At 45.3% G+C, this 22,428-nt stretch overlaps 1 protein-coding gene across 1 annotated transcript in view; it reads right to left on the bottom strand.

Annotated features, from left to right (window-relative positions):
• LHFPL2 (LHFPL tetraspan subfamily member 2) overlaps nt 1-22,428 on the bottom strand; it is a 140,682-nt gene that overhangs the window by 74,832 nt on the left and 43,422 nt on the right. The window contains exon 3 of the mRNA XM_036278785.1: nt 1,603-1,660. The gene's annotated coding sequence lies outside the window, so the exon portion shown is untranslated. The remainder of the gene's footprint in view (nt 1-1,602; nt 1,661-22,428) is intronic.

A 22,428-nucleotide genomic window follows, 5' to 3' on the forward strand; every position in this document is an offset into this window, starting at 1 on the left:
GTTCTACCTGGTTAAATCTTCAGAGAGAGATTTCGAGGGTGAACATGACCTAGCTCCTGAAGCCCCTGCACAGAGGAACTGGCCTCCCCCTGAGCTGGCTAAACAGCAGCCTGGCAGTGGTCCAGGGCGACAGCCGCAATGAGGACTAAGTCGTCCCTGGACCACATCGGAAATATGGGGCCACTTAACTCAGGGGTGAACATGCGACTCCTTACATAGGGGCAAGACCGTGATCGGTCCTGTTTCCATTCAAGCAGACAGTACCTCTGAGCAGAAATAAACACACTCCTCCCAGTACAGAGCCGTTTCTGTTGAGGCTTTTTCCCTGGTAGAACTGTATGAGTAAAATACAGGCCTCACTACCAACCCAACGTCACCTGGCTGTCAGGCACCTGAAATTCTGGATGTGAACCACACATGACAGAGTGTTATTATTAGCCAAACTTTAGACAGGTTTATGAACACCTGGTTCAGAAAATTACATGCAATAAGTTCCTTATTTTCAATATACAAGAAAAGGTATATAATTTTTTATTAAGAGTCTTTATTAATGGAAAAATCCGTTTCTCCCACCTCCACTAAATAAATATAGAGCAGATATTTAAAGATGATCAGTAACAGTGCCAATGACTAGCCTCTCAGGATACCCACCTGTCTCAGGTCAGCCCTGGATTTCCCATGAGAAAGAACTTTGCTCGAAGAATTTCATAACTCACAAGTGTTTATAGTTCCCATTAAACAAAACAAAAAGAACCAAGTTTCCTAATCTAATCCAAGCGGTAGTTGTTAGAACAATTGAATAACATTTGAGAAGTCAATAGTTCAATTTATGACATAAGATCAATTTTTCCTTCTCTAGAATCTGTAAGCTAAAAAGGTCACCTTTCCACAAATGAGATGGTGTCTGTAAAAGTACCCTACACACCCCTGCACGTGGCAGACCCTCCCGTGTAGGAGGGTATCAGCCGGTCCCAAATCCACAGTGTTCCAACTGCTTTGGCCTGAGCTACATCCTCAAGTTCATAAGGAGGCCCCTACCAGGCCTTGATTTTCTCTAATGCCTGCTCAACCTCCGTTATTGTTACTAATATTTTCCAAAAGTGACCTTTATAAATTAAAATCCATAGAGTTAGCCATAAATCACCTGTTAGACAAGTGTTTTCAACTTTTATTTAGGCAATTCCTCCACCTAAGTGGATACTCAGTCATGAAACAGTTCAGGGAGAAATGACAACCAACAGTGAAATGGTCCACAGAGAAGCTCAAAAGGAGACAATTTCGTCAGCTACACTCACTATAAAGAGTTCTGATATTTTATTTTATGAATGGTAACAGAACAGATCATGTCAGAACTGAAGCATGGGAATTACAGCATTAAATTTCATATCATTTATGAAACTTTACAGGGTTCTTTGCAACAGTCGTGTATGCTCATCAAGGGGTGTTTCAATCCTCCCCCTACAGCCCCCCCAAAAAACCTAGTGTTTACCATTCAGGGCCCAAAAGTTTGAAACACGACACCTCTTTCAAATAAGTTGCTACCCACTGGAAGTGTTTCCAAAGAATCATAGACAAAAAGGGTATCTGATTTCATTTTCTTACCTAGTGTATCTGCAGGAATGCTGGGAACTCTCAATGAACAATTTCAGGAAAATGCCACCTGGAAGAACAAATCAAACAAAATGTTGGATTATTATAAAACAACACAAAGAAGACACCACATAATTTGACATCTCATTAGAATATGTGCTGTTTTAAATACTGGTTCCCAAGCAGCACATCCTTCAGTTTGCACTAGCACCCGGCCAGCAGGAGCCCTGGCGCACCAGCCAAGGCCCAGCCCGCTGATGGGCCAGGAAAACAGAGGGCAGTGGGGAAGGTGCACGGAGAGCACGCACCCTTAATGTCCTTTCCTTTCCCCTCACAAAGGCTCAACTTGAAAATGCGACTTGCGTCCTCGGGGGCACTTTATAACAAGCATAAAGGCTCAAAATCCAGAAACAAATTAAGGAGTGAAATCTGATATTGTGAATGAGGAAACTATCCCGGCAGCACTTTATATCCTTTTAGTTACTCTGTTAACTTTTTTAAAAAAAATTGTATTGATTGATTTTGGAGAGGGAGAGAGAGGAAGAGACAGGAAGGGGGGGAGGAGAGGAGAAGAAGAGAAAAGGGGGGAGGGAGGAATTAGGAAGGGAGGGAGAGAGAAAACGAGAGAGGGAGGGAGAGAGATTTGTTGTTGCATTTACTTATGTATCATTGGTGGATTCTTTAAGTGCCCTGATGGGGGATCAAACCCACAACCTTGGCGTATCTAACCAATTGAGCTACCTGGCTAGGGTGCTATTAACTTTTAAAAGCTAAATGTGCCCTGGCTGGTTTTGCTCAGTGGTTAGAGAGTCGGCCCAAGGTCCAGAGACACCCGGGTTCGGTTCCTGCTAGGGGCACATACCTCGGTTGTGGTTTGTCCCTGGCCTTGGTTGGGTCGTGCAGGTGGCAAACACTCGATGTGTCCCTTTCGCGTTGATGTTTCTCTCTCTCTCCCTCCCACTCTATCTGAACAAAATATGGAAAAATGTCCTCAGGTGAGGGGAAAAAAAAAGCTAAATTCACATGGATGTCAAAGACTGGAGAAATAAAAAAAATGGTCATTAAAACTCTTAACAATAAACAGAGCAACTGGGAAGTAAGAATTTATTGAATGATTAGTCTATTCAGAAATCAAGTATTCCTTTCCCTGTTCTCAGAGCCTTCAAGTAACATTAAAAATTGTAAGTCTATTAATAATTCACAAACAGAGAATCCCAAAATGACTATTCAGGATTGCTTAGAAATGTTCAACAGAAATGGAACAAATTTCTCACAAGAAATACCAGCTAACCATCTGCTGGAAATCTGCCGTGCTCCTGACTGTGTGGCACCAGACTGGACCCGCTCCAGACAGGCGGCTTGCCTGCTGACAGGAGAGACTGATGCTGAAGGAAGCAGCCAGCCTTCCCCAGGATCACATGATCCAGGGTTTCCAAGGAGCACTCTTTTCCCTGCCGTGTGGCCCCTCGGAAGCACCCCTGCCACAACACAGTCTTTCATCACTTCCCAGAGAGGAACCTGACAGTCCTCAATGAAAAACTGGAAAAGAAACTGACTAGCAGATAACAATTAACTTGTGCTTGTGGCATGTTTCAAAGTAATTTTTTCATTTCAAAATGATTAGTCCAATCATGCTATTTAGGACTATAATGGAATATAGACTATAAGTAAAAATTTAGAAATGAGGGGTCTAAGGTTCAAGAAATATTAAAAACACAATTAGGAATGAAGAGAGAATTTTTAACTCCATGTAAGATGGATAAGACAAAAAACATTCAAAAGTCTCGATCCCATTGATAGACAGGAAAACAGGCCACATGCCCATCTTCTATACACCCATCATCAAACTTTGATCATGAAAGTCTACAGTATTGGGCCACTAATATCCATACTTATAACCAGATGACTAGGTTAACAGCAGCAGCAGCATTCATCCAAATTGGACCTGAGGTTTAAAAGTCTCCTCTATCTAAAGAAATTATTTTAGTTCAGTGACAAACTTGAAGATACTGGACAATAGTCACTGGGTTTCACTTTATAAAAAATAAATATAAAAAAGAATTCTGAACTCACAAGGTCCTTTGTTATAATAGCTTAGAGGAGTTGCGATTTTTTAAAACATGGGTCTTAATAAGTTAATTATTAGTTAAATTCCAAGCATTTCCCCCAATTTTATTTTACCCCTTTAGGGGAAGTCCTGGGAAGTTATGATCAGTAATTTTATCTGGAAGTAGCTTCTGGGAAATAGGCCACTAGGATTATTATGAATGGGTTCGTTATAAATGGAGTTCTTGATCAACATTTCATTACCTCTACAAGTTAAATGATTCAAAAAAAAAAATTCTTGAACTAGCACAGCTCAAAATCAAAGACAACATTTTAAAAGTCTCTTTTGTTACATACAACATAAGCAGAGCTCTAGACATTAAGAAGATCTCAAGACCCTAAGGAAGAAGGGAAGGCAGGGTCGAATGCTGACGACCACCTAAAGCTTTCTAAACTCACACTGCTGGTCAAAAGCACTCCCTGGATTACATAAATTTGGCCTAAACTCTGAAAAAAAAAAAAAAGGCATTTGGGAATAAGTTTCAGTATCATGATTAAGCTTTTCTGACAACAAGGTCAAATCTCATGCCAATTATGTGATTGAGTTTGGTCATTAAATAGGATGTTACAGTAATTTTTATTTTAACTCTCACTTTTTTTTTTTTTTAATCCTCACCCGAGGACATTTTTTCATTTTTGTTCAGACAGAGTGGGAGGGAGAGAGAGGAAGAGAGGGAGAGAGAGAAACATCGACGCGAAAGGGACACATTGAGTGGCTGCCTCCTGCACAACCCCAACTGGGGCCGGGGACAAACTGCAACTGAGGTACCTGTCCTTAGCGGGAACCGAACCCAGGTCTCTCTGGACCGCAGACCAACGCTCTAACCGCTGAGCCAAACCGGCCAAGGCAGTAATTTTTATTTTAAAAAAATGCTATTTCAAAAAATATAGTAGACTAAACATGTACTAAGTCAAAGAGCCTCGAAAGTTCACAAAACAGTAGTGATTGCATTAGGCATCAACTCTAAGGCACTGTTCTATGTACTTGATGGAAATTAACCTGTTTACTACCCACAAAAACACAAAACCACTGAAGTAGGTACCAGCTTGTATTATCCCCAAATTAAAGATAAAGAAGCACTTTATCTTTAAAGAACTTTCCAAAAATTAGATGGCTGCAAGTAAGTAAAGATTTGAATCCATGTATATTGTCACATTTCATCCTAACAACTATATAGTACAGGCAGACATTTTTTCCCCAGTTTAAATTTGAGAGAAATAACCTCTGAGGAGTAAAGATTGATTTCCCCAAAGTCACACTTACAGTTTAGTAGGCTACTTGGCCATTTTAATTATTCATAGCCCGATACATAGAGGTATCATTTACTCTCGCAAGTATTGTATTCTAAAATAAATGAAAATCACCATTATTTTTTTGTCAAAAATGTTTACTTCCCATTCACCTCCCCGTGAGTCTCATGCCCTTCTGGTCCATTTCCGGAGATCCGGAGGAAAAACAATAGGCACCGAGCGCCTGAGCACCCACGGGAGAGGCGCCAGCTCTCATTTACTGAATCGCCAAAAACAGGAAGCCGAGTTGTAAGGCCCCTTTCTCAATGATAACTTTGTATGACTTGAAATGCACTGATTTGAATTGTTTCATATTACTCCATAAAACCAGAACCGAGAGGTGTAAATTATCTTGGAAGTTAGTTACAAGAATAGATTTCAACTTAACGAAAGAAAGTCAAATTAAACACAGTTACCCCTCAGTGGTCCAGGTTGCCTCCTGGGGTAGGTTAAGAGACATCTGCTCAGGATCACAGAAGCCACAGAAGGGGAAAGTCTCTGTCCTCTAACGGGGTCCTTCCATGACCCTCGCCACAGACAGTTCACTATGCCCATCTAGGGCGGGAATGGGAGTTCCCATGGCAAAGCCCTGCGTATGTCACATGACACTTTCCAATTCATATTCTCATTTGACCCACACTATGTGTGAGTAAAAGGGTAGCTAGAGTGGCGGTGAGGGCAGACATAATTTATTACTCCCATCTTACAGACCAGGAACGTGAACAACCTACGTGAAATCACACAATTAGTAAATGCTAGAATCTAGCTCTAACCTAGGACTTCTGATTCCCAAGTCCAGGATATTTCCAGCCAGGTGATATTGCAACAACCAAGACATGATGGTTTTCAACCATCAAACTTACTCATCAAGGAAAGGGGCATGGATGGGCCCCCAAAACTTGAAGCATGGAAATGAACACCAAAGGGGAGAAGCTAAAAGCAAAATACTATATGAGACCTTCTCCTCTCACCCCCCACCTCACTGAGAAGCACTCGTCTATGTGTGCAGTAGACACTCTCCAATGCTCGGCTTACATGTGTCAGCTAACGAGTAACTAACTGTCCACATTCTGCTTTCCTGTGGTCTGTTGATACAATAAGCACTTGAGGAAAGAGGTTCACATTTTTAGGGGAGTTGGTGACAGCATAATAAGCACAAAGATCAGTGTCCCATTTCTGCATCTAGAGTTTAAATTTCTCAAAGACTAGGCTGGTAGTTTTTTTAAAAAGTCAATGAAATGCACTGACTCTATTCTGACAAAAGGTCCAGGATAACCTCACATTTGAGTCTGACAACCGGAGTTTCACAGAAATGGGTCAGCCTTTGCAGGCCAGTTGAACCTTGCAAGATTTTCAAAGAAGGACAGGAGGGTGTCAAATTTCCCGAAACTGTCTCCTAAGTAGAGAAGGTGGCAGGCTGCCAAATGCTGGGCGGCGCTAGCTCACTCCAGTGAATGCTGGCAACCTGAACCTCTGCGAGGCCGGCCCTGCCACTCAGCCCGAGTGAATGACTGAAGTTCAAGTTTCCAGAGACCTCACAGACTACGAGCCAACTGTTGTTAATCACAAAAACTTCCTTTTACTCAAGGAAGGAGAAACTACTTGATTCAAAAATCGCATCAACATGAGGGGTAAGTTTTACCTATCTGGGTTCAACAGACTAGCCTACTAATGTGCCAGCAACAAGTCAGATTCATTACACAACAGTTTTCAACACATCAGGTTTGTGCATCAAAACACTGCTACTGTTATACACATGTAGCCAGGACCACGTTTATTCACAGAATTGTTAGCCTTTCCCCGTAAATCTGCTGGACCAGAAACTCCTTGAGAACAAAACAAACTCTAGCTTACTCCTCTCTCTATCTCTGCACTCAGCACAGTGCGAGGCACGGAGTGGACATTTTATAGATGTTTACTGAATAAACAACTGGATGACTGCATCAGGACAGTCAAAGGCAAAATATGAGGAAGAGAAAAATACTGTACTATTAGGATGGAGGAAACCATCAAGCCAAGATGACAGCAAAAATTCCATAGTGAGGATGACTTGGCTGGCATGGAAGAAGCCGGAGTGATGCCCACACCGTCCACACAGGGGACCCTTCAGTGGCTGTGTTTTCAAAATGCCTGGACCACCCTCAGTGAACTCCTTCCATCTTGAAATATCCTTAAAATATGGATGGTGGAGGACGGTGACAGGGGCAAGTGTGCATAATTAAAGGAGCACTTTAGGTACTTCTGAGAAACCTTCCTCCAGATGACAACTGCTCTTAATTCTCTCGCTTTTTACAAAACCTTGAATACAGGTACATGATCATTTTTCAGAGACAGAAACTGCTGTGAATGTTGTCGAACACCAGCAACGTGTAAGTCTCATCAGATACCCCAACCGGTAGGAGAACCGGTCATTTAAGATGGGCAGAGGCAGGTCACTGCAGGCAGACAGGCCACAGCAGCACACAGGGCAGCAAGGCCCAGCCGTTCCGTCTGACGTTTCTCCCCAGCCTGCACTCAGACTCTGGGCATACACTTTAAGTAGTAACAGACCAACGTTTCTGAAAAACAGCTGCCAAGGTTAAAACGAGAAGGAAAGTAAGTACTCATTAAGATTTCCAAACAGGGTATCATGGACGCACACAGGCTAACGCACACAGGGCGGGGCACGAGTAAGTCTACAGTTGTGAGCACGCGAAACACAGGGTTTTTCTTGTGTTGTTATGTATTAATTATTGTATTACTTTCCAGAGGAACAACTGGAACGCTGTCTGCGCCCACCCTGGGGGCGAGCAGAGCCAAGCTCTCCGCTGGGTCGGTGAGAAGCCCCGCCCAGTCCAGCATAAGCCCCGCCCAGTCCAGGAGCCAGCCAGCGGACCTGCGGGACCAGCGACTCTTCCCAAAGACCCTCGTGCAGGGCTGCCTTCGCACAGGTGGAGCTCGTAAAGGCGCAGAACTGTCACACCACCAAGACAGGCCAACTCCAAATGCCTTTCCTTGAAAGGAACTGCCGTAAACGAAGGAAAGAAACCAGAGAAGGGAGTGTGCCTCCACGCAAGGCCCGCTCCAGGGGAGAAACCCGAGTTTGCTTTGAGGCCTGGCTCCGCGTCTACAGCAGTGACCGTGCTCATTATCTTACATACGCACCGACACGTATCTGTCCACTATCTGATCCCGGCCAGTAGAAAGTATCTCCTGGGCACCTGAGTCCCTGCCAGACACCAGGAAGGCCCAAACACACAAGGTATTATTTGCTGCCGCCAAGGGACGCGGTCTCCCCGCTGCCGCAGTCCTGCCCGGGCCCTGGCGCTGCCCCCTGCTCCGACCCCCACTGCGGAAGGACCTGGCGGCCCTGCTCCCGCCGCAACACCCAGGGCCACTGCAATCTCCTCTGGGCAGTTCGTATCTTAAGTTTCACGTCTTCATAACCAAAGGCGTCCAGCTGTGCTGAAACGTGAACACGGTGAGCGGGTGGCAGCGTCTTGGTGCAGCAGGGCCGCGATCACCACGCGGCGCCCAGGAGGCCACCTGTAGGCCTGTGAGGACAGCCCCTAAATGCATTTCAGGGGAACAAATCACTGCAAACGCGAACTGCAGAGAGCAATGTGATTAAGCACTTACTACCCCCAGGGAAAAACATTTCAAGAAATTTGTAAAAAAAAAAAAAATCTATATTTTAACAGAACAAAGGTACACGAAACTTTAATACAATATTTGCATAAAGCTTGTGGTAGTGCTCAGTCTTGGTCAGTAATGTACAATACAATTTATCAATAAAAAAAAATCCCAAATCCGCTTGGGCGCGCAGTCCTGTGGTGAGGCCTGCTTAGCAGAGCCACCACCTACAAGGAAAACAAATGCACAGCCATTATCCCTAAGCAGGGAGAGAATGAAGTGGGCCCTTACTCCTAGAATCTTCTAGAACACTCTGCTATGTAAGCAGAGAACAGACACACTGCAAATAAACAGAATAAAATAATATTAAAAAATAAAAACTATTATACATAACAGAAATCTTATCACTGAATTACTGTATGTATAAAATCTTCCAGATACATGTTTTTTTTTGTTTTGTTTTTTTTTTTATCCTCACCCGAGGACATTTTTTGTTCAGGTAGAGTGGGAGGGAGAGAGAGGAAGAGAGAGAGAGAGAGAGAAACATCGATGTGAAAGGGACACATCAAGTGGCTGCCACCCGCACGACCGACCAGGGCCGGGGACAAACTGCAACCAAGGTACATGCCCTTAGCAGGAACCGAACCCGGGTCTCTCGGGACCGCAGGCTGATGCTCTAACCTCTGAGCCAAACCGGCCAGGGCTTCCAGATACATCTTAAAGTGGGGGTGGGAAAGGGTGGAACCTGCCCAGACAAATCAGAGAAAATGAAGGCAAATACACTAAAATCAGAATAATGCCAACGTTGTGCATGGAAGAAGCCAGAGTTTTCCAGGGACGAGCGCCCTCGCCCCACGTCCTCCCATTCCCAATGGGCGCCCAGACCAAGGCTGACCCTCGAGCCACACTCCTTTAGGAGAGCCACAGCACGTCCTTCCTGCTGTGGTCAAGACCCCCATCCTCGCTCTGGGTCAGAAGCAAAGGCCGAGACCTGCTTTCCCTCCCTCAAGCTGTCAGGCGTTACGGCAGGTCCCAGATCGGCGGCACGACATGGCAAAATTCTTTTTCCAAACAGAAATGACTGGTCTCTGGCCAAGACGGCGGAGGCTTTCACGGCAGCTCTCAGAACTAGAACCTTGCTGTGACTGTCTTTGTAATCCGAAGAGAAGGATACAGAATAGGGAGGATCTGGAGAAAGAACACTCTCCGGGAGGCACCTGGGAAGGAGAGAAAGGGGAGAAACCTGAGGTTTTCTCTAATCTTTCCTTCCCCAAGGACAGCATTCAAAGTGAGGTTAATAGAAGCTGTCCTCTTAGAACACACCTGTGCCCAGCTCAGTGGTCCTGGGTTTTGCTGACCACACCCCATCACAGGTCATGGTGCTGTGCTCCCCCATTCTGTGGCCTGCTCTGACCCCAAATCTAATGCCGTGTCCCCCAAAGCTCAGTGTTGAGACCTCAGGGTGTCCACCTGTGACAGTTCGCCTCTATGTCCTCCCTACTCCACAGAGGAAACTCTGCTCAAGACCCAACTCAAGTGCCATCTTCTGGGAAGCCTTCTGTAAACTTCCTCTTGCCTTTGCCCTCTTCCTATCCCTCCCATCTCTGAGCTCATGCAGAGCTCTGGGCGTGGCTGTCACATCCAGCACTGGGTGATAATGACTCCCATCCATCTACTGGCTAATATTTACAAAGTGTGGCCCGGGCAATATTACAGAAATGGCCATGACTCAATCCTTGACGAGGAAGGGTGAGGCAGGCCCGCCTCAAATCACAGATATTCACATGGCGTGTCCCCTCACTTCATTCAAGTCTCTGTTCCAATGCTACCTCCTTCCCTGACTGCCCTAGCTAAAACAAGAGAACACAACACAGCCTCTGGTCTCCAGCACCATACTCTCGTTTATTTTCCTCTCTAGCTCTCACCACTGCCTGATAGTCATCCATATAGATAGGTGGGCAGAGAGATATAGACACATCTAGATATAGATTTTTAAGTTAGTTGTTTGTCCACTAGAGTGTAAGCTCCATCAAGACAAGGTCTTTACTATGTTTTAGTCTGTGCAGTATAGAACCCTAACATCTGGAATAGTGCCAGAGACAGAGTGAGTTCTCAGTAAATATCAGTTGATGAATACATGTGTGGGAGATGATAATGTCTCAACCAAGATAGGAAACCTGGGGTTGGGGGCGGAGGGCAGTCAGGTGAGGTTGAAGTACCTTGTTGGGCAACCAGGCAGAAGGGATTACAGTAGGCAAATGGTGAGGCAACAGGAAAGGAGTTTACAGCAGGCAATGTATTTGGGAAATGATCAGCATATGGGAGGTGACTGAGGCCACGGGTAAGGGTGAGATGACCCCTGAAAAGCATGTCATGTAAGTAAGGAAAGAGCTGGCTACTGTACAGTAAGACGTAACAGTATCTACCTTGTAGGGATACGTGTATGAAAGGAGTGAGTGCATTGAATTATCTGATCTCTATCTCTTCAAGGCTTAGCCAAACTACGCTAGACAGCAGGTGCTCAATAAATGCTTACCGTATATATGAACACCTCTGAAGACTAAGAAAGACCATTTTTAGTGCCATCTTATCGTCACAGGGTCCGGGCACAGCATGGACTGCACATTTACACAACGCTGTGTTTCCCTTTTGCAGGACTCTGAGTTCCTCTAGTCTGAGCAAAGATTACGAGACACTTCGGCATTATCTACAGCATGAGATAATGCAGCCTTCCTTTTTGTTATCTAGTAGGGGGAAGAAAACAAGCAGGAACACAAATACTCATTCCTGCAAGGTCCACGAACATGAATGCCTGCCACGGCGCAAGCACTGTAGTTACAGATTTAAATTTAAATCCGCGAGGAGGAAAACTTCCTGGCACAGACTAAAAAGTCGTGACAAATGTGGCAACCGAGCTAAACTCAAAGGCTGAGTTAAATGTGATGGTTCAATTTCAAGATAGGAAAAAAAACAAAAACAAAAAATCACTGGTTGACTTAGGCGGTTTGCTTTTAAGTTTGTGACTAACTGGAGCTTAACTAAAAATAACTTCCAAAGTCAATGATGGGGAAACCAACGTCACCATGAGTACCCCATATAGAAGAGTTTGTCAAGGAGGTGAAGGCTCAGCACGCTCAACCCACTGAAGCAACAGGCGAGGCGCCGCCGTGAGTGCCCAGCGGAGGGTCTTCAGTGGAGGGACCCTGGAGGAAGCGACAGTGAGAACATCCCTGCTTTCATCTTGTGTTTTCCTGTATGAGAATTCCACTTAAAATCTGTTTCAAGCCCTGGCTGGTTTGGCTCAGCGTCGGCCTGCGCTCAGTGTTAAAATCCTGTGGAAGACACTGACCAGGAGCGAATTCATTCTGGGAATAAAGACCAACAAAAGTTTTTAAATTCTAATTTTTCTACCTGTCTTCACAACTAGATTAAAAGTATTTTGATGGTGATTACTGTGGGGGTTGGTTGGTGCTGAGATTAAAAGGTGTGCAAATTCTATAATTCTGTAATGTTCAGATTGTGTACAATAAAAATTAATACTTTTCTCATCAAAAAATTTAGAGAGCCCTGGCCAGTATTGCCCAATGGTTATAGTGCCGGCCCAAAGAATGAAGGGTCACGGGTTCAATTCCCAGTCAAGGGCATGTACCTGCATTGTAGGTTCCATCCCCAGCTCCAGTTGGGGTTGCGTAGGAGGCAACCAATCAATGTGTCTCTCACATCGATGTTTCTCTCTCCCTCCCACTCTCTCTAAAAATCAATGGGAAACTATCCTTGGGTAAGAATTAGCCCAAAAAAAGAAAAGAAAAGTGTTAGAGATACTGTACTTCAGACTACTTTTCTTCCCTCTTTTTCATAGAAAACAGATTTTAACTACATCTAATTGCTTCCCAGCCAACAATGGAATTACGATTAGGCCTCAGGCATTACTTCATTTATGCTAAGAAACAAGAGAAAATGTTCCATGTTTATTTAATAGTAAAAATCGACTGGTAGAGAACCAGTCTTTAGGGGAATTGTGTACATTGGCAACATATTATTTTTTCCCAACTTTCCTAAGATTCCTGTATGCTATTCTGTTTCAGATAAAAATCAAGTGTGTCAAATTTTAATTACACAATGGTATTTAAATGAAGAAACAAGGGCAATTACGGAGACCAATGGACTTGAAGGAGTTAAAACTGAAGCAGATTTCTAATGCCAGCCCTTCTCCCAATTCCCAGTAAGGAGGAGGATACATTCACGTCAAGAACGATGGAGCACTATTCCAATAACCTCTATTCTAACTCAGCGTTGGAAAGATTCACCAGCTGCAGACACGGAGCCTCCGGCTCACGGTCAGCGTTGCAGATGTTCCTTGCAAAGACGGAGGCAGGGTACTTCCATCATGGAGATGAGAGGCCCAGCCCTCCGCTACCAGGACAAGGGCCCTGCTAGGTCAGGAGGAAAAGCTGAGCTCGGATATCCTTCCACACGCTCTGACTTTCCTGTGACCCACAGCACACATGTGAGAGGCCGTTGGTCGGGGTTAAGAGTCCAGTCTGGCCACAGAGCCCCACCCGGCTGACTGACCCGCAGAGCGGCTGAACCATGCCTTTGGCCTCACCACCCCCGTCCTCTAACTGAATGTGTTAACTGACTCCAGATTCTTGAACTATGCCGCAGAGACGTTTCCAAACTCTCTCTCTCTCTCTCTCTCTCTCTCTCTCTCTCACACACACACACACACACAGAAAAAGTGGTAGAACATGATTTTCTCTAGTGAGAGCAAACTTTTATTTCTTAATAACTAACCACTCACCAGCACATTTGACTACAATCAGTAACAGACAACAACTCATAACTTTCTTCACAAGAGTCTTCTGTAAAGAGGTGACAGATGCCACACTGAAATCTCTGGAAAACGTGTTCTCAGAGGCAATTGTGCTGCCGATCAGGTTTGGTTCCCAAGCTCTCCTCTGCACGGACTGAAGACCTGGAACAGGACAACGCTTCCTTCGGCCAGGCCTGCTCTCGTGGTGCACACTCCTCGGTCCCCAGAGTCCGCCGCCCCAACGCTCTCTGAGCACAGTGCTGACTGTGCCGGGGAACGGACCTCAGAGATGATCTGTGCAAAGCTATCATTTCATCACAGAGGGAACTTGAGTTCAGAGAAGTGAAGTGACAAAGTCTTGGTGGTGAAACTGGGGACAGCAAACCAGGCACTCCCTCCTAATCCTGTGCTCATGCCGGGGCATTAGAGACCAGGTTCCTCCAGCACCCCCCGCCCCAGATGTGCTTCAGGACCCAGGAGCCAGGGGGCAGCAGGACCCAGGAGCCAGAGGGCCCCAGAACTTCTGCAGTCTATCTGTTTTATATATTAGGGTTAAACACAAGATTCATTTGAAAGAAAGGGTTTCACAGTAAATAAACATCTTGAAAACCACCACATGGCAGAACTAACTTCAAACAAGAGGAAAGTTAAAAAGAGAGAAAGAACTAAAAACATAGGATCTTATTTTAATGAATGTGTCCTTTCATTTTTGGAACAAGGAAAGAAAACAGCACTAAAACCAAATGTTACAGCTTAAGAGTTCTCTCCTTTATATTTGCCTGCCCAGGAAAATAAAACAAACAAACAAAGACTAAGAAGGAAAACAAATGGAAGATAATATATTTTAGTGTCTTAGGTCCCTGGGAAAGTCTTAAACCTATATTGCATTGACGGAACAAGTTTAAGAAACAGAGTACAGAGGACATTAACCTCCTAATTTAAATTCCTAAGGTAAATCGTTACCAAAAAAAAGAATGGAAGAAAGTTTTCATAAATTACCTGTGTAAAAACAAAAAGCAAGGCTTCCAATTCTACCTTTTGCTTTCCTCTCTGCTTAACACCTTTATGGCTTTATATTTCTCCATTCTTAAAAAAAAGTCCTTCTTACAGGTGCTCACAAACCCCTGAACTGGTCTCTTTAAGGTCAGTAAAAGGGAGGGAAAGTGTTTGTCACCATGTGGTATGCTAGAACTAGATGCAATTTGCAGAAGTAGACAGCCCTGGGGACACTGGGAATTCAACAAGTCACCAAGAACTATGTTTACTGTGGTTTGACATTTCACAAAGAACCCTTCTTTTGACTTCTTAATTTTTGTCATTCTAGACTCATACTGGAGCCAAATGATTTAAAAATCTTACTTCAGACAATCTTAACATTTTAAAGTTAGTAGCTTCCAAAGACATTGAACCAAACAACCTCTTTGCATATTACAGACCATTTAAAGCCAGCAAACTTGGTCATTTTGGAATGTAATCATTCTTTACAGGAAGTGCCCTCAAGCTAAGTACAGTTCTTTGGGGAGCTTGTTAACAGGCTCAGTCAAGTCAGCTCTGTCTGAGCCAAGCGTCCTCTCAGTACCATCCTCTGAAAAGATCGAATGTCATCTTCTAAACCCACAGCCCCTCTTACTTACTTCCTTTCCCTCCCACTCACTCCTAACATTCCACAGGCCGGATTAGCATACAATGCAAATGAGAGGCATGGCCATTTCTAGGCATGGTGTACTCAACACGTTTTAAAGGGGTCACAAAGTACTGATTTTCCTTATGCTCGAAGGACACATGAATATTAATAGGAGTTGTTTTATGAACTTGGAATGCTAAGAGAGGCCTCCTTGGTTAGCCTCCAAGCCGACTTACTTAAGTGACCTAATTTTTATGTCCCACTTTTGAAGAACTCCAGGACAGAAATTCCACAACTGCCACTAGTAGCCTGACTTGTGGTTTAATTTCCTCCAGAGTCAAAGGGGACAGCTTCTCTCAACTTTTTAAAAAGCTTAAACAAGAGCTTAACTCTTTTTAAAGATGTCATTTGAACCCTGAGACTAAAACAACAGAGCGAACAACCAAGAACAAAGATGCAGGCTAAACCGACTTCGGAGCTGTGCGGCCCCCTGGGGACGGGCCCCCTGGGGACGGGCCCCCTGAGGACAGGCCCCCTGAGGACGGGCCCCCTGAGGACGGGCCCCCTGAGAACGGGTCCCCTGAGGACGGGTCCCCTGAGGATGGGCCCCTGAGGACGGGCCCCCTGGGGACGGGCCCCCTGGGGACGGGCACACTGAGGACGGGCACACTGAGGACGGGCCCCCTGGGGACAGGCCCCCTGGGGACGGGCACACTGAGGACGGGCACACTGAGGACGGGACCCCTGGGGACGGGTCCCCTGAGGACGGGCACACTGAGGACGGGCATGGGCTCTCTCAGTGCCGGATGAATCTGCATACACCACAGCGTCCGTGTTAATGACTCAAGGTCACAAGTTGAAGAAATGACTCTGCAACCCCTGGAAGGAAAGTAGCTCACGTGCAATGAAGAAGTATGTCCTAGTCATGGGGGGGGGCCTTTCCCAGGCCTTCCACACTTTCCAAATGAGGAAAAGAAATTTTGGCTTTGGGTGTCCAAATTTTCCTTTGCTGTTTTTCTAAGGCTCCCCTAAGCAATATCATGCTCAGGTTTCCTAGGTTTTTCTCAAAGTGAACGTTCCACCGAGCTCCACTCCTTGAAACAAGTCTTCTGGAGATTTTGCCCTTGGCCTCCTGGAATTTTTCAATGAAACTCGAAAGAGATGTTTACCTGACCCCAAATGTTATCCTAATGAAAACCCTGTTTTTGATTCCTTGAACTCTTCCCTTTCTCTCTTCTTGTCATGCCCTCTGGGAAAGACAGACAAGCACAGATGTTGGCTTCACCTCAGCTGGCAAGCGCCAAGACAAGCCAGTTCTCATAGTTTCTCAAGAACTTGGAGGGCAGCACAAAGATATTCATTATGCGCCCTTCTCTGGCATGGTCCTCTGCGCTTCGCCTTTTTGGAGGTCAATGTAAAGACAGGAAATGCCAGCACTCTATCTTTGTGACAAAAACAAGATGTCAATCACAGGAAGAATAAGGGAATATGATGGGTTTTTCCAAAGCAAAGAGAGAGCAGGAAAGAACGATGACATAAGGAGCAGCGAGGAGGAGTGAGGCCCTCCTTTGCCAGTTAAAGAATCCGAATGCGGCCGAGTCCAGGCTCGCTCTGGCAGGGGGCATCTGGGAGTTCGGATTGGACACCTACAATCAGGGTTTAGTTGGTCATTTTCTTTTTTGCAAGAAGGAGGGTTCCTGGTATGGAGGGTTTGGCAATTCCATTTCAAGTAGCCACTCTCACCACTTGGGCATGGCTCGGGCTGTTACACATACACGCACAGCTGGGTCATACGTATTTCAGGGGCTTCTTCCGCCACCTGGGAACAGGTACGTTCCTCCACCAAGATACCATGGGTGATGTGAACGGCTTCACTTTACTGCCGGTATTCTCTGGGAAACATCGTCCAGGAATCATTTAGGTACAAGGCTTCTGACACCATTCTCCTCCACGCCATCTCAAAGTCTAGGTTCCCAACAGCATGCTTGCTTCTCGCCACCAGTTCTGGGACAGGGCGAAACTACCACGGGATCCGTCAGCGATCGACGTGAGCACTGAGGGGCTCAGAGATGCCAGTCCAGTGCCCTGCTGCCCACAAGGCGCCATCCTAGAGCAGGGAGAGCGCCTAGTCACAAAAGGCTGTGCTTGGAGCAGACCCTTTGAAGAAGGCACACTCTGTATAACTGCGGATTAACTCAAACCTCAGTACAAACGTGTAGTTTATTTCCTCTACCTTTTTAAATCTGATTCTTCAAAAGAAAGATGAAAATTGTTTTCAAGCAAAGCACAAAGGCCTCACAATATCCACGAAGTGGCCCCATTCAGTGACTTTGCTCCTTGTTACAGTCTGGCCATCTCCCGGCATCACAGCTCTAACCAGCAACACCAGTTGGAGCCATAGCTGCAACAGTCTCAGATTTCAGGGCTGAGCCAAGGAGAAAGATGTGTCTACAGAAATGCCCACCCTAGTGTATAATGTGCTGAGTGAGTGGACTGACTGATTTGTAAGACTCCTGAAAAATTGCTCTTTGGAATTTCATTTAACAAAGAATACTTTTCATTTGTACTGCAGCTGGTTATTTCGAATCAAGGACTTGGACGGGGATCTTTAGATGAAGGAAAAAACCAGGCAAATCACTGAAGCTTCCTCAGTCTCAGGAATCACAAGGAAGATGTTTGAGAACGGTGATGGGAGAGGAATTCCTACATTACCAGTAACATAGTTACAGGAAATAAGTAAGTAAATAACTAAATCAAGGTTTCAACCTTTTGTTCATCTTCATCCAGCTCAGTTCAGATGAGCTACTTCTTTATCTGTGGGCCACTTTGCATAAACAGGAGCCTAGAACTAAAAATAAGGGAACTTATTCTGTTCTTATTGCATAAAATTTTTCACTGATTAAGTTTAGTATCAACGGCTTAATTGTTTTGTTCTCAAAGGAGTGATGGCTTTAAAAATGTCTTCTAGATGCTAAGTAAAGGAACTTTTGTCTTAATTTACATAAAGTATCTGGCCTAACCGATGACTCTGTGCTCTCGGCAAGCAGCCGACTAGAAGAACACTGTAAATGGAGGTAGCATTCTAAGCCCAAGATTTCAGATGATGGGAGAGGGGAGAGCTGACCAGTTTCGGATTTTCATAAAATTTAGATGAACACTGAAAACAATGAAACAGAAGCCCCTTATATTCTTTCAGGTTCTTGTAAGTCCATGAGAAAGAAAAGACAACCAGGATGAAAAACTTCTCACGAAAGGTAAGGTTAACAACAACAAATAGAATTTGCTGGAAAGAACCTCTGTTTCGCAATGAAAGTGAGGGAAGCAGTAACCTCAGTTTCTGGGTCCCCCTGTGGGCCTATCTTCACCTGTTTCTAGGAAAGGATCAAGATGACTCTTGCCTACTTTTGGGTAAGTGGTTCAGAGGGACATAAGCATTTGGTTCTGCTTGAGACAAAAATGCTCCATACACCTTTTTTTTATAATATTCTCACCTGAGGACATTTTTCCATTTTCTGTTCAGATAGAGTGGGAGGGAGAGAGAGAGAGAGAAACATTGATGTGAAAGGGACACATCGAGTGGCTGCCACCCGCACAACCGACCAGGGTCGGGGACAAACTGCAACCGAAGTACGTGCCCTTAGCGGGAACCGAACCCGGGTCTCTCTGGACTGCAGGCCGACACTCCAACCGCTGAGCCAAACCGGCCAGGGCGAACCTTTGAAGGATGAATGAAAAGATTAGCTCTGCACAGGGACTCTGAGGGCCCTTGGCCTTAGGAAGGCGTGGTTCAGCATGAGCCACAGCCCAGCTATCTCCATTGCTTGATGAGGTAGAAAAATCTTCAAAGTCTGAACAGCAGTATGTTGTATGAACAGGAAACAGATGGCGAGCAGGGTTCAAATGCTGTTATCTCTGGAAACCAGCCCCCAGAGAAGCCCTGTGGGTGTGTATGCATGGAAGGGTCAAGAGTGGGTGTTCAGCCCAGAACATCCCAGCCATGCCTGGATCCTGGGAGACAGAACATTCTGAAACTAACCTCAATTAACAATAATCCTCCTCCTCATCATGGATAGACTGAGCCCTTGCAAGGTGCCAGGCACTGTGCTAAGCACTTAACATTTATCTCCATGGAACGCTAAGGACAATTATATAAGACAGGCTATCAACTCTGGTTTACAGATGGGGACACGGGGTTGGGGAGGATAGCGAGAGTACCTTGCCAAGGTCAGACAGCTCACCAGTAGCACAGACCCTTCGCATGCCGCCCCACAGTGGTCCAAAAGGCATGGCCTCTCAGAGCTTCAAGTGGGGACTAGCAAGCCAGTTTTATACACGCTGTCATCTCTAAAAAACCTGAGGAGGAGGAATGGCACCAACTCCAGACAACAAATTCTTAGGTTCAAGTACCAGCTTCACCATTTGTGGTCTGGGGACAGAATGACCCGGATGGCCGATCACTGTCCATTTCACTCTCCTTTCCCTGAGGCCAATTATCCAAACCTCTAAGAGCTTGTTTCCTCATCTCTCCCGGGGACCATCATCACGCCACCCCCTGGGCTGCCGTGAGGATTAAGCAGATGATTTGATAAAGCAGGATGTAAACGCTGTTTCATCCTATCCCACTGGATTCTCACGGTGTCTCACTGGCACTAAAACACCATCCAGACGCGCCGTGCGGACACAGGACCAACGGTGTCCTCATGTCACAGCCGCCGTGGGGGAAGCCCAGCACACGGAGCCATCACACAGCTGGTGTGTCCCAGGCCCCTCATCCTCCACTCCCTCCTCCACCCCTTGTCCCAACCACTGCAGAACCTCAGCAGCTCCCACGACTAAGTCTGCGAGGAGGACCCCACGCGTGTTGCAGTGCCCAGGGGCGATCCCAGGCCAGGCTGCACGCACTCCCGCGGCTGTCCCCGTGGAGGAGGCATCACGGTGAATGAAACAGCAGCGGAAAATAGCTTTATCCCCCAATTCTGTCCTGCTGCTCAGTGTTGGGTCCTGTTTATTAATACAGAACAGGCTGTGTTTTCTAGCAACTGTTATTTGAGAGTCTCTAGAAAAGGGCGTTTCAATATAACAAGAACTAGATGATTCCATAGATAGTGGAATGTTCTTTATAATTGTTTTTGTTGCTTGATGAGTACTTATTGGATTTTTAAAAAATGTTATTCCTCAGCCAAGGATATTTTTCTATTTATCATTAGAGTGGGAGAGAGGGAGGGAAGGAGACACAGAGAGAAACATCGATGTGATAGAGCCACATGGACTGGTTGCCTCCTGCATGACTCAACCAGGGCCAGGGCAAACCACAACCGAGGTACATGCCCTTGACCAGAATCGAACCAGCGACTCATTGGTCCGAAGGTCGATGTGCTAACCGCTGAGCAAAACTAGGCAGGGCCTTCCTGGATTTTTAAACTCAGTAAGCTTATGTTTTTATCAGAGCTAGGGAGAAACCTCATAGCTGCTGCTTCAAAAAGAACTATTGGATTATTACAATTATTCCCATCCTTTAAATCTTGTCCTTTATTCTTAGTAATAAAATAAAGGTATTGCTTATAGTCATTAAAGTCCTTGCCATATTAATTGTGAAAAACAGACATCAAGCAAGGCAATCCTAAGTACCTCGAACTTTTGTAACAACATTAAAATGTCTCTTGCATAGTCGGCCATAGAGACTCACATTTCCCACAATCCATCTGCTGCTATAGTTGCTGCTTGTTGCCCAGAGAAGCCGAGTGGCTCCTTCTTACTAACTAGGACAAATGATGACAATGCTAGACACTGCAAGCTAACTATTATGAAAGAATTTCACCATTTTTAAGGGCTTGTGGGCCAAGAATAAATGATACAACAGGAAAAGACCACCAGAAAATGCTGACATCTTTCCTCTCTGCTTTTTTCTCTGCATCCCACCCCGCCTGGACACAGGGACTCAGGCCTGAATCCTGAACACTCTTTGTCCACATGTAAGCCATTATGAGTAACTGTGCTTGAAATTTAATTCCACATCTGCTCTTCTGCAGCCTTCGGACATCTTATGAATTTCTCTGACAACTGTTTGCAAAAGCCATAATCACAGGCATCTGTAACTGGATCCCCAGCTACAGGGCAAAACACCACATAATTCCAACAGGCTTTGGGTCCAACCTTATTTGGTTTCTCGTCTCTCTTGCTTTCTTTAAAATTGCGCTGAGCCTTCAATTCGCAGAGAGAGCTGATGAGCCCTGAACGGCAGCGGCCAGGTCCTCTGTATCATCCTCCCCACCCAGGCCGGGTGAATCTTTATCATCTCCTTCTGGCTGTGCCTCCCTGGTTCCTTCAGAAAAAGAACTTGTGTCTGTGGCAGAGGCAATTTGGGCTCATGGCAAGTGAGGGCCTCTGTGTCAGTGATGTCCCCCCTGGTGGTTTCTGAATCCCCGGAGGAGGCATGAGGATGCACCCTGGCTCCAGGTGGGCCAGAAAGCAGATGCGCCAGTACTTCTCCAACTCTCCACTTGGGCTGCTGGGCGCTGCGTGGCTCTGGGGCTGCAGCTGCCCTTTCTAATTATGGTTGGCCACTGGCACGACATGTGATCTTGAACAATTAACCTCCTCGTGTCTGTTCCATGTTTGAAATTTGACAGTATCCACTTGTTAAAAGGATTTCTGTACTGTTCTTCTACCCTATAAACACTCACAAGAATCAAGGGCAAAAAGTTCTTGCACCAATTTGGCCACATACTTATTCGGCAACCCTGAGCATGTCACCGGCCCTCTGGGAACCTCAGTTTTCTCATCCAATTTCTGACCATCTCCTATTTTTTGCTCATGAGGAACAAAAGTAACAAGGAACACAGAAGTCCTCCTCAAAGGACGAAACACCATAGAAATCTACCTATTACCATGATCCTCATTATCCTCTTAAAGCTGCATCCTGTGAGTTAAAAGCCCTGTAGACAGACTGGCAGGGTTAACTCCAGATATTTCACTGCTCTGGCCTCGATTTTCTCATCTGTAAAGTGGGGATAAAAATAACAGCACCTAATTCAGAATTATTGTGAGAAAGCACTTAGATCAGTGCCAGGATTGATAAATGGTGTATAATATCAGTCACTCTCATTATCCTGTAATTAACCCTGTTTTCTTTCTTGTTTCATCGGAGACCTTTTAAAATAAATCACCTTTTCCAATGCATTTAGCTTTAATGTGCTAAAGAGGAGGGACTACCTATCCTATCTCATTTAATGCTGACGACATGTGCAGCATAATTTATTGTCCCCTTTTTATGTGAAGTTCAGGAAGGTCAAGTGGCTATTAGGTGGCAGTTAGAATGCAAAGTCAGGCCTCAATGCCTGAGACTATGCTTTCCACTGCATTGTTTTCATTTAGATATGAAGCAGGAGGAAAA

This window comes from Molossus molossus, unplaced genomic scaffold (assembly GCF_014108415.1).
Source record: "Molossus molossus isolate mMolMol1 unplaced genomic scaffold, mMolMol1.p scaffold_m16_p_3, whole genome shotgun sequence".
NCBI lineage: Eukaryota > Metazoa > Chordata > Mammalia > Chiroptera > Molossidae > Molossus > Molossus molossus.